General features: G+C 38.3%; 1 pseudogene; it reads right to left on the bottom strand.

The window, feature by feature from the left end:
* Positions 1 to 6,312, bottom strand: part of LOC102486258 (phospholipid scramblase 1 pseudogene) — an 8,818-nt pseudogene extending 2,506 nt beyond the window's left edge.
* Positions 6,313 to 10,604: the final 4,292 nt, after the last annotated feature.

The following is a 10,604-nucleotide window of genomic DNA, read 5'->3' as shown; positions in this document are numbered from 1 at the left end:
ACACACACACACACACACACACATGTCTGACTTTAAACATAAACCTCTGTGAGTAGAATGAACACACTATAAAGTAGCACCCTAACCAACCTCGTTCTTACCAGTGAGTTGATTAGGAACTTGCCTATGGGTTATTGTGAGTGTTGAGAACAGAGAAAGCTGACATAGATAATTTGAAGTGGTGCTAGGGAAAGCTGAGTGGAGGAATACAGACACTTAAAAATCTAATGAATGTGGGAGGTAATGTGAAGGTAACTCCCAAAGCACTCTTTCTGAGGGAGCTGATTTGGACTCACCCATGTAGCGCGCAAGGAGAAGAAGACAAGCAGGCAAGGTCAGTATTCATCCCTCTGCATAAGGAGTTGGCTAAACCTGGCCCTAGACCCTGAAGGCAATAACATCTGAATAATCTAGTCCTAGGGTAGGAAAGAAGTTGAGAATACCATTGTTCAATGATAGCTATTTAGCTTGCATATCTGTGTACATTTATTTAATCAGATGATGGAAATCGGATACAGAACTCGGGTCCTCCACACTTACTTTTTTGTGTGGGGAGAAATTTTTATTTATATTTTCCATGAGAGAGGGAAACAAGGAGTAAGACAGATACTGCCAACAAAGTCTTCACCCCACAGAGCAGTTGCCAGCTTTAGCCAGTTCAGATCACAGGCACTTGGTATGCCCAGGGAGACCTGAGGACATGAACCTGGTACCTTCCTCTGGGACCTCAAATCTGTGAGCATTGAATTTACATTATGCCAACATGGCTGGCCCCTTCACACTTAACTTTTTATTTATTTATTTATTTATCTATTTTTTTTTTTTAAGAGAGAATTTGCTATAGGGCACTTGCGTTCACCAGAGAGACAGAAAGCGAGAAATCACCCCTTCCCCAAGGGGTGATGGCCATGTTGCACCCCCTTCTCCTCCATTCACCTCTCAGGATTTGGACAGGCATACACAGACTCCCGGAGCGAGTTTTAGGTCTCTGAGTCTGAGACTCAAACTGCAGTTGACTTTGTGGCAGTCTAGTGACATAACCATTACTCCATCTGCTGTCCCAACTTTTAATATTTTTAATTTTGCCAATTAGCATATGTACTGGCCAGAGGTAGAGGAGGCAGGGGAATGAGAAAGCATCTTCCCTCTCTGTGGTAGATGGTCACATCAGAATTCCTTCTTCTCCATTTCTCCTCCCATTGGAGATTTTGGGTATTCATGGATACAGGCCCAGCATGTTTCGTAAGTCAATGGATCCAGGACTCAAACCATGTAGTTGGCAATGTGTGATTTAATCTCCTTAACCACTGTGCTGTCTGACCCTCCACACTTACTCTTAATCATGTTATGGAAATCAATCCAAAGTACTTCACTGTACCATCAGTAATTATAACTCCCAGAAAAATCTTTACAAGAGACATGTCTTCATCTCAAATGAACAAGGCCTGTGAGTGATAGAATATTTACTCAGCAGAATGACAGGGAAAGTATACATTTCCCCAGAAACACATTCTAGCTGTAGCACAGACTTCTGGTGGCAAAGCAGTGACTGACATCCTACTGGGTGGCTTTTGCGAAGTTCATGCAAATGAGCCACAAGCATTGACTGTCTTAGGGCTTCTAATCAACAAAGTGATATGCCAGTAATTAGGTTTCAACTGACTCAGATTCCATTCTAGGCATTAATTGGGGGAAAATATGCAGATTGCTGGTTAATAATAGAACAGTTATAATTCCATAGTCATTTTCTTCCTGTTCTTCAATTTGTTTGATTGCTTGTGTGGCAAACACTTGATCTTCCCCGTATATGTTTAGCTATTTGAGACTTTTTTAAAAAAACAGCCATTTATTAATTAAATTTGGGATGTCTTTAAATTGCAGTGGTAGCTCCTTCTGGCCCATAAAAGATTGTTTTGAAAATTAGAAAGCTATTGGGGTGGCAGTGTTTCAGAAAATGTTAACGTGAGAAAGAGGAGAAAAACATTTATCTTCTGTGTCCTTATCCAGGAGAGAGAGGGACACTGAGGCAGAACTCAAATTATTAAAGTAAATATATCTTAAAGATTCAGAACATAGAGTGCACTACTTTTAGGAAAGTATACTTTTAGATAAATCTGCCTTGTTAGGTTGCAGAAATTTCTCCCACTCTTAAATTTTTCTTTTCATGTTTATAGTTCTAATTAATTTTATGTACTAGGTCTTCTCTCCCAACTTTCTCATATTTTCTTCTCCCAGGAGAGTTCAAGCAGGACTTTCTTCCTTACTGGAGTTATATGATCTCATCTACTTTGATTTCTAGCTGGATTGAAATCTATTAATGTGCCCGATTCAGTATTAAGGAACAACTATACAACAGGCAAGTTTATGAGTGGTACAGAGAAAACGTAGGAATAAAAGTTATCTCTGGGGCTAGCAGGTGGCATGGTGGCTAAAGGCACTGGACTCCCACCTGCCTGACTATGGTTCAAGTCCTGGACCTGGCGACTTGCTTTCTCATCTTCTTTCTCTCACTCTCTCTTGCTCTGTCCCTCTCTGGTCAAATTAAACTAAACAAATAAATAAAGTTTAATAAAATAATTCTTAAAAAATATTTTTAAAAAGTTATCTCACCAGCACATATGACAAACTCATAGAAAATATGCTGAATGAGAAAAATTGAAAATTTTCTTTGTAAGATCTGAAACAAGGCCAGGATGACTGTTTCAACACTTATTTTCAACACTGGAAGTCCTAGCCAGATCTACTAGCAAAAGAAAGAAATAAAGGACATCAAATTGGAATAGAGAAAGTCCTACTGTCCCAATTGCAGATGACATTATGTTATATGTAGAAAACCCTGAAGATTCCACCAAACAACTGGTTAAAAGTAATAATAATAAGAATAAATATTCAGTAAGGTGTCAGGGTACGACATTTAAAAGTCAGGAGCATTTTTATATACCAATATTGAACTACTGGAGGGACCAGCAGTTAGCGTAATGGCTATGTTGCTGTACTCCCATGTAGTCAACTGTGGTTCAAGTCCCGGACCTGGTGGCTTAAACTCACGCCAGGCACATATGCGTGCGTGCCCAAGATCCCGAGAGGAGAACGGAGGAGAAGGGATTGTGGCGTGGCCATCCCCCCTGGGGGATGATTTCTCACTTTCTGTCTCTCTGTTTCTCTCTGTCTGTCTGGCAAGCGCACGCACCCTATAGCAAAAAAAAAAAAAAACTTCAAAACAAATTGAACTACTGGGAAGAAAAAGAAGAAAGCAATCTCATTTACAATAACTATAAAAATAAATAAATAGAATGCTAGGAATAACTTTAACCAAAAAGGTGGAAGCTCTCTACAATCGAAGCTATGAAATATTTATGAAAGAAATTCAAGAAGACACAGACAAATGGAATGACACCCATGTTTATAGGTTGGAAGAATTAATATTTTTAAAGTTCATATCACCCAATGTAATTTACATACTCAATGAAATCTTTATTAGAATACCATTGACTTGTTTTTATAGAAATAGAAAAAAATTCTAAAATTTATATGGAACCAAAAGCCAAAGCAATCTTGAATAAAAAGACTAAAGGTGGAAACATCACACTACCTGACTTTGAAATGTACTCCAGAGCTAGAGTAACCAAATAGCATGACAATGCCACATGAATAGACATATAGTCCAAAGGAACAGAATAAAGAATCCAGAAATAAACATGCATACCTATAGGCAACTTTTTTTGACTAAAGCACCAAGAATATATATTAGAGAAAAACGTCTTGTCAACAAATGGTGCTGGGAAAACCAGATATCGACATGTGGAAGAATGAGATGAGAACTCTATCTTTAACTATATATAAAAATGATCTCAAAATGGAAAAATCTTAAATATAAAACTCCAAACTACAAAACTGCCAGAAAAAAGGGTAAGAGAAATGCTCCATTATTAGTTTGGGCAAGAGTTTTTCAAACAAGAACTCAGAAAGATGGGGAATAAAAGCAAAAACAGTCAATGGGATTACGTCAAATGGAAAAGCTTCTGCATAGCAAGGGAAACAATCAGCAGATTGAAGAGATAACCAAATAACCTACGGATTGGAAGAAAGCACTTTTTTTTTTATTGATCACATTTATTGAAAAACAAAAATGAAATACACAAAAGGTAAGTTTTTATTTCAGATAATTATTGGTAAAAATAAGCTATTAGATCACAATTGAAGGATTAGTTGTGAAGGACTTTATGTGTTCTGTTTGCTTACCATGAGTAATTTCATAATTACCTTATTCTAGGAATGACAATACAGAAGCTAACATGCCATATGTAAATAAGAATTTCAAATAGTATAACAACTCCAAAGTTTTAGAGTCAATGAGTCTTTAAAATGTGTTTGTTTCAGTGTTATTCACTGAAAGTCATTTTAAAATTGGTACTTTATTGTCATATCAATATGAAAATCTCATTTATTAGCTTATAAAAGGGGTTAAATACAGGGTACTTCCTGAAGATCAAAAACGCATATTTTACTTTTTCTGAGTGATATGCGTATTGAGTATTATTTGAACATAATGGTAAAGAAAACTTAATTTTAAAAACTTTTAAAATATATAGTATGTGCAAAATAACATTAGTTGTCATGTATGAAAATATAGATTTAATAGAATGAAGTAGAATTTATTTAAAAATTACTTCATAAGGTTTTAAATAATTTTTGCTATAAAATGAAAAATAATTCTGAGATTATAATTCAGAGTAGTTTTTTATAAGAAGCTTAATTTCTTTTTTATAATATCTAATCAATATATAATAGTGGTACATATTTATGGGATACAGTGTAGTTTTGCAACATATAAGTTAAATGTATAATTATCAAATCAGGGTAGTAGACATATCTAGTATTATGAGTATCATTACTTTGTGCTGTGAACATTTGATATTCTCTTCTCTAGCTATTTTGAAATATACATTCAAAGGTCACCAACTATAGTTACTCCACTGTTCCATGGTACTGTAGAAATTGTTCTATCTCTTACTCTCTCACATATGTTGGAAGTTTCATTTCTAAATGAAAAACTCCCATATCCTTTCTCACACATTCACCATGAATGTTCAAAAAGGTATAAGAAAATTTATAGATAAGTAAAGAAAGTTAGCTTATCATTTAAAAAGTGAAATCATGCGGGACCAACCAGCTGATGGCATAATGGCTACGTCACTGGACTCCTGTGTATTCCACCATGGTTCAAGTCCTGGACCCAGTGGCTTAAGCTCATGCCAGGCGCGTGTATGTGCATGCCTAAGATCCCGAGAGGAGAATGAAGAAGGGATTGTGACATGGTCATCCCCCCTGGGGAGTGATAACTCTCTTTCTGTGTCTCTGTCTCTCTCTGTCTTTCTGGTGAGTGCACACTCCCTATAACAAAAAACTCTCTCTCAAAAAAAAAAGTGAAATCATGAAATAGGAGATACAGGTATTATAGCTTGGTTCATATAGATGTGAAGACTTTTTAGAAAGAAAAAAAGAAGACTGTGTTTTCCTTCAGATAGTTCTGATCAATATGTAGGCTTCAGATTTTCCTAGGAAACTTTTATTAAACCATTACCACACTCCTGATCTTTGTTCCTTGCCTCCACCACTTTCAAAGAACATAAAGTCAATGAAGAAGCTAGCCCCCAGCATCACAGCTTTCATTTTAACATCCAGGTCTAAAGGGAACTGGGTCCCAAAGTTATCGGCATTGTAAATTCTCTCACATTCCCAGTCCAGTGCTTGGAAATTCTGACAACCATTGTTTCTTCATCAAGTGATTTAATCTCAAAATCAACATCTGTACAACAGCTGTACATAACACATGGCTCAGTCATTTTTAGCATATCTTCTCTTTACTCATTTTGAATTGTAAATTTTGGCAGACATGGGTGCCAGGCCTGAGAAACATAACTGATTGGTACACCAGGAGGAGCTTGGACTTCTATTTCCTGATGGCAGCAGGGAAAACAACAACTGCTTCATCTTAGTGGTCTCTTCATAGTTATGACTTCTGGGCCTGGAATTATCAAGAATTTTCAAGGTAAAAAGCCTAGACATCCCAATTTCTGGTACAGCAATCAATATCTTCTATTGCAAAGTAAACTCTCTGTCCAACGCTGTTCTTAATTTCATATTTGTTATTAGTTTCAAAACCAGTTAAGACTTCTAGAAGTTCAGCTTACTGATGAACCAGTATGTGATCTATCAGACTTAGATATTCCAATCATGTAGACAGTGCAGTGGAGGTGGTGGTACTGGTATCAATGGTATCCCTGCAGGAATACCTGGCTGCTGATACATTGGCTAATTTTTGGATGGGAAAGACAACCCACCCTATACCTGAATAGCCAACTGATGGGACTGGTTAGCTAGCCTGGGGTACTGGATAGCCAGTCTGGGGTCCAGAGTAGCCAGGATGTTCTGGGAATCTTTGTCCATGATGTATAGCTCTGTAGATGCATCTGTTCCTGAGAAGCCTGGAGTCAGTTCAGGTACCTGGGGAAGTGGCCATGGGAGGATGGCTCACCTCGGTGGCTTGGATGTGGAGCACAACTGTTGCACGACCTGCCCTGAAGTCAGCAGAAAAGGGGGCTGAGAGTGACTTAAGCGCCAACATCACTATGGCTTCTGGTTTCATTTCCTGGATCCAACCTAAACCAGCAGGTTTTCCTCCCCTGGTCCCCTGGCTGGCGCCAGTCCCCAGGGGGTGGCTGCTACAGGGTGGCTGAACTGGAGGTGGGACAGTCGCCCAGGCTCTGTAGGATGCTGTATGGAAAGGCTGCCCCTCAGTAGGAGATAAACTTATTAAAGTAGAAAGCATTTTCAAACTATGGGACCAGCAGATGGCGTAATGGCTATGTCGTTGGACTCCCATGTAGTCGATTACTTTCGAGGCCTGGACTGGTGCCTTAAACTCCGGGTGCATGTGCGTTCATACACAAGATCCCCCAAGAATGGAGGAGAAGGGATTGCAGCTGCATGGTCATCTCCACTGGGGCATGATTTCTCGCTTTCTGTCTGCTTCTCAATGTCTTTCTGGTGAGCACATGTGCCCTATAGCACAAAATCTCTCCAAAATATTCAAAAAAAAAAAAAAAGAATTTTCAAACTATATCTGATAAAAGGTTTAGATTTAGAATACATAAGCAGAAAATAAATAAATAAAATTTTAATAAAACATCATCTAAAATGGGTGTAAAACTCAAATAGACATTTCTTAAGATACACCCAAGCAAAAAAGGTGTATCACAGATCCTTAGAGAGATGCAAATCAAAACCACGATGAGCTATCCCCTCAGCCAAGGCTCAAAATGACAAGAGGCAACAAATGCTAGCAAGGATGTAGAGAAAAGGACTTTCCCATACGTCTTTGATGGGAATATAAATTAGTATTGCCACTATGGAAAAAAGTTCAAAGTTCTGCAAAAAAAGTAAAACTAGAACTACCATATGATCTAGAATATATCCCTCAAAATAATATCAGGATGTCAAAGAGATCATTTGACATTCTTCACAGTAGCTGAGATATGGAATCAACCTGTGTGCACCAAAGGATAAATGGGTAAAGACAACAAGGCAAGTATACACAGTGGAATACTAATCAGTCGTAAAAATGAATGGGATCCTGTCATTTGCAACAACATGCATGAACCTAGAGGACATTATATTAAGAGAGGTGAGCCAGGCACAGAAAGACAAACACCACATGATATTAGGGCTATATAGAATCGAGAAAAAGCTGGAAGTAGGAATGGTTACCAGAGGCTGGGGAGCAGAGGGGCAGGAAAGAGTAAAGAAATTGGAAAGAAGTATAAGGTCACAGTTAGATAGATGATGTAATATTATGTAGAAGAGTGATACTTGTTAATATTGTATCATACATTTCAAAATAGTTAAAAAAGAAAAAATGGGGGACCAGTAGGTGGCATAGTGGGTAAGGCTCTGGACTCATACGTGGCCGACTGCCGTTCAAGTCCTGAATCCAGTGACTTGAAATTCACACTGGGTATGTGTGCATATGTGCCCAAAATCCCAAGAGGAGACGGGAGGAGAAGGGATTGCAGCACAGCCAACCCCCCTAGGGGGTGATTTCTCACTTTCACTCTCACTGTCTCTCTCTGTCTCTCAGGCGAGTATGTGCACCATATGGCCAAAAAACTTCTTAAAAAATGTAAATGTTTTCACCACAAAGTAATAATAAATGTCTAGATAATGCATATGATTAAAAACTCTGACCTGTCATTACACAATATACATGTGGTTTGAAACAACACACTATAAATATGCACAATTATTATATGTTAAAATTGTACTTATGGGTTTAGGGTCTGAACCTTAAACCAGGAGTCATAGAGTCAATTGCCCACAGGTAAGATGAAGAAGGAAAATTGACCAAGTTTCAGAGGGTTGAAAGTAAAATAGGGTGAAAGAGAGCAGTGATTCACAAATGCAATCATGCATCAGAATCATCTTGCAGGTCTGATGGAGCACCAGTTCTTGGACCCACCCTCATCAACTCTTCCTCAGCAGATCTGAGATGGGTCAGAGGTTTGCCTTTTTATGTCTTTCAGATCTTGGACTACCCTCTGAATAGAACTAAATTAGAAAGCACATGCTTCACAAAGGCATTCAAATTACAAACTAAAAAGTTTTGAACAAAATACCATTCTGAATCACAAGCATATCTGTGCACATGTGTGTCTATATGTGCATATATACAATATATATATGTGTGTGTGTATATATATATATATATATTATATATATAGGCGAGATGAGATCCATTTTAATTACAAATTCTGTTAGAAGCAAAATTAGGCAGGAGAGTTATTAAAAAAAAAAAAAAAAACAAGAAGAGAGCATAAAACAAGTCAATGTTGTTTTGCAGCTGTGTTCTTTTCATTTGGTTCACAAGAAAGCCCCACTCAGAAATGTGAGTGGTTGCTATTAGGTCTGTATCAAAGAGGAGATAAGGACTGGGACAGGAATATTATGAAACCCTTGGGAACACCTATTTAAAAAAAGAAAGAAGAAATGAAATCAAGCTAACTATTCATCATAAACAAAGAAGTACCGGGGAACAGTTTCGGAAAGCAAATCTCAAGGCCTTAAAGAGAGATAGTAGGAGGGAACCAGCAGTTAGCGTAATGGCTATGTCGCTGGACTCCCACGTAGTCGACCGCGGTTCGTGTCCTGGACCCGGTGGCTTAAAACTCACGCTGGGCGCGTGTGCATGCGTGCCCAAGATCCCGAGAGGAGAATGGAGGAGAAGGGATTGTGGCGTGACCATCCCCCCTGGGGGGTGATTTCTAGCTTTCTGTCTCTATGTCTCTCTCTGTCTGTCTGGCGAGCGCACGCGCCCTACAGTGAAAATCTCTCCAAAAAAAAAAAAAAAAGAGAGAGATAGTAGGAATACATCTTTACCGGGAAATAGAAGGATATAAGACTAATTTTGTCAGAATCACTCTCTGGTAGGAAACACACTTTGATTTCTTAAAGCTATAATTGCTGTATCAAAATGAATATTATATATCAGGTACCATATTAAGAATGTGAGTCCATTTAATCCTTACAATGACCAAATAATACCAGCATCATGATTATTTCCACTTTCCAGAAAAGAAAACTGAGGCACAAAGAAGTGAGGCAGGAGAGAGCTTGCAAAAGGAAGTGAATAAGGGGCTGGAGCATCATGTGGCTAGGTAGAAAAACCAAATTAGGGCAGAAAATTCTCTGCCCAGTGTAATGTAGGCAAGAAACTAGTGGGGAATGTTTTGACTGTTTAAGCCCCATTTAATATAGCCAATGAGAACAATCAGTGGGCCCAGCCAATGATCAACCCACATGACTTAGATTTAAAAAATTTTAAACATCACAGAATGCAACTGCTGGGGCCTTTTGAATCACTTGTTCTTTGTCTGCTCAGGGCCCGTTCCTACCTCTCAGGAGTGTACTTTCACTTTTAATTCATAAACTGCCTTTTCCTTTTGCTATTGGTATGTTTTGTTCATTTCTTTATCCAAAACACCAAGAACCTGGTTATCACAGAAGCGATAAAGAAATTTGCTTAAAAAAAAAAAAAGTATGCGAATTGGAATTAAACCACTGTTCTGGGGCCAATCGGTGTTGTGGTGATAAAGACAGTTAGATCTCATATGGCTGATTGTACTGTTTGAGTCCCAGACCTAGGGGCTTGAAAAACATGCTGGGTGCATGTGTCTGCATGTCCCAAATCCCAAGAGGACACTAGAGGAGAAAGGATTGAAGTATGGCCATCCTTCCTGAAGGAGGCTTTCTCACTTTTTCCTCTCTCTTTCTATCTCCAGCAATCATTTTTGAGCCTCTCTCTTTTGCCCTCCAGTGAGCACATGCATCCTATAGCAAACTGAAAAACAAGCAAACAAACTCAGAAAACAACCTTTTAAAACCTATTCTATTTCCTACTGTCTTAACTGTATAATGATAATCTTGGGATCCTTTGGAGCCATCTCTTCTACCTCATTTTTCATCTTCTAGCAACATAATCCCCACTAAATATGGTGAGTATGGAATGTACTAACTGTACTCTAAGTGAAGAGTTATATGTTCAAGTT

This window comes from Tupaia chinensis, unplaced genomic scaffold, assembly GCF_000334495.1.
Source record: "Tupaia chinensis unplaced genomic scaffold, TupChi_1.0 Scaffold000101_1, whole genome shotgun sequence".
NCBI lineage: Eukaryota > Metazoa > Chordata > Mammalia > Scandentia > Tupaiidae > Tupaia > Tupaia belangeri.
The sequence above is the reverse complement of the archived record's forward strand: the minus strand, read 5'-3'. Positions and strand labels throughout refer to the sequence as shown.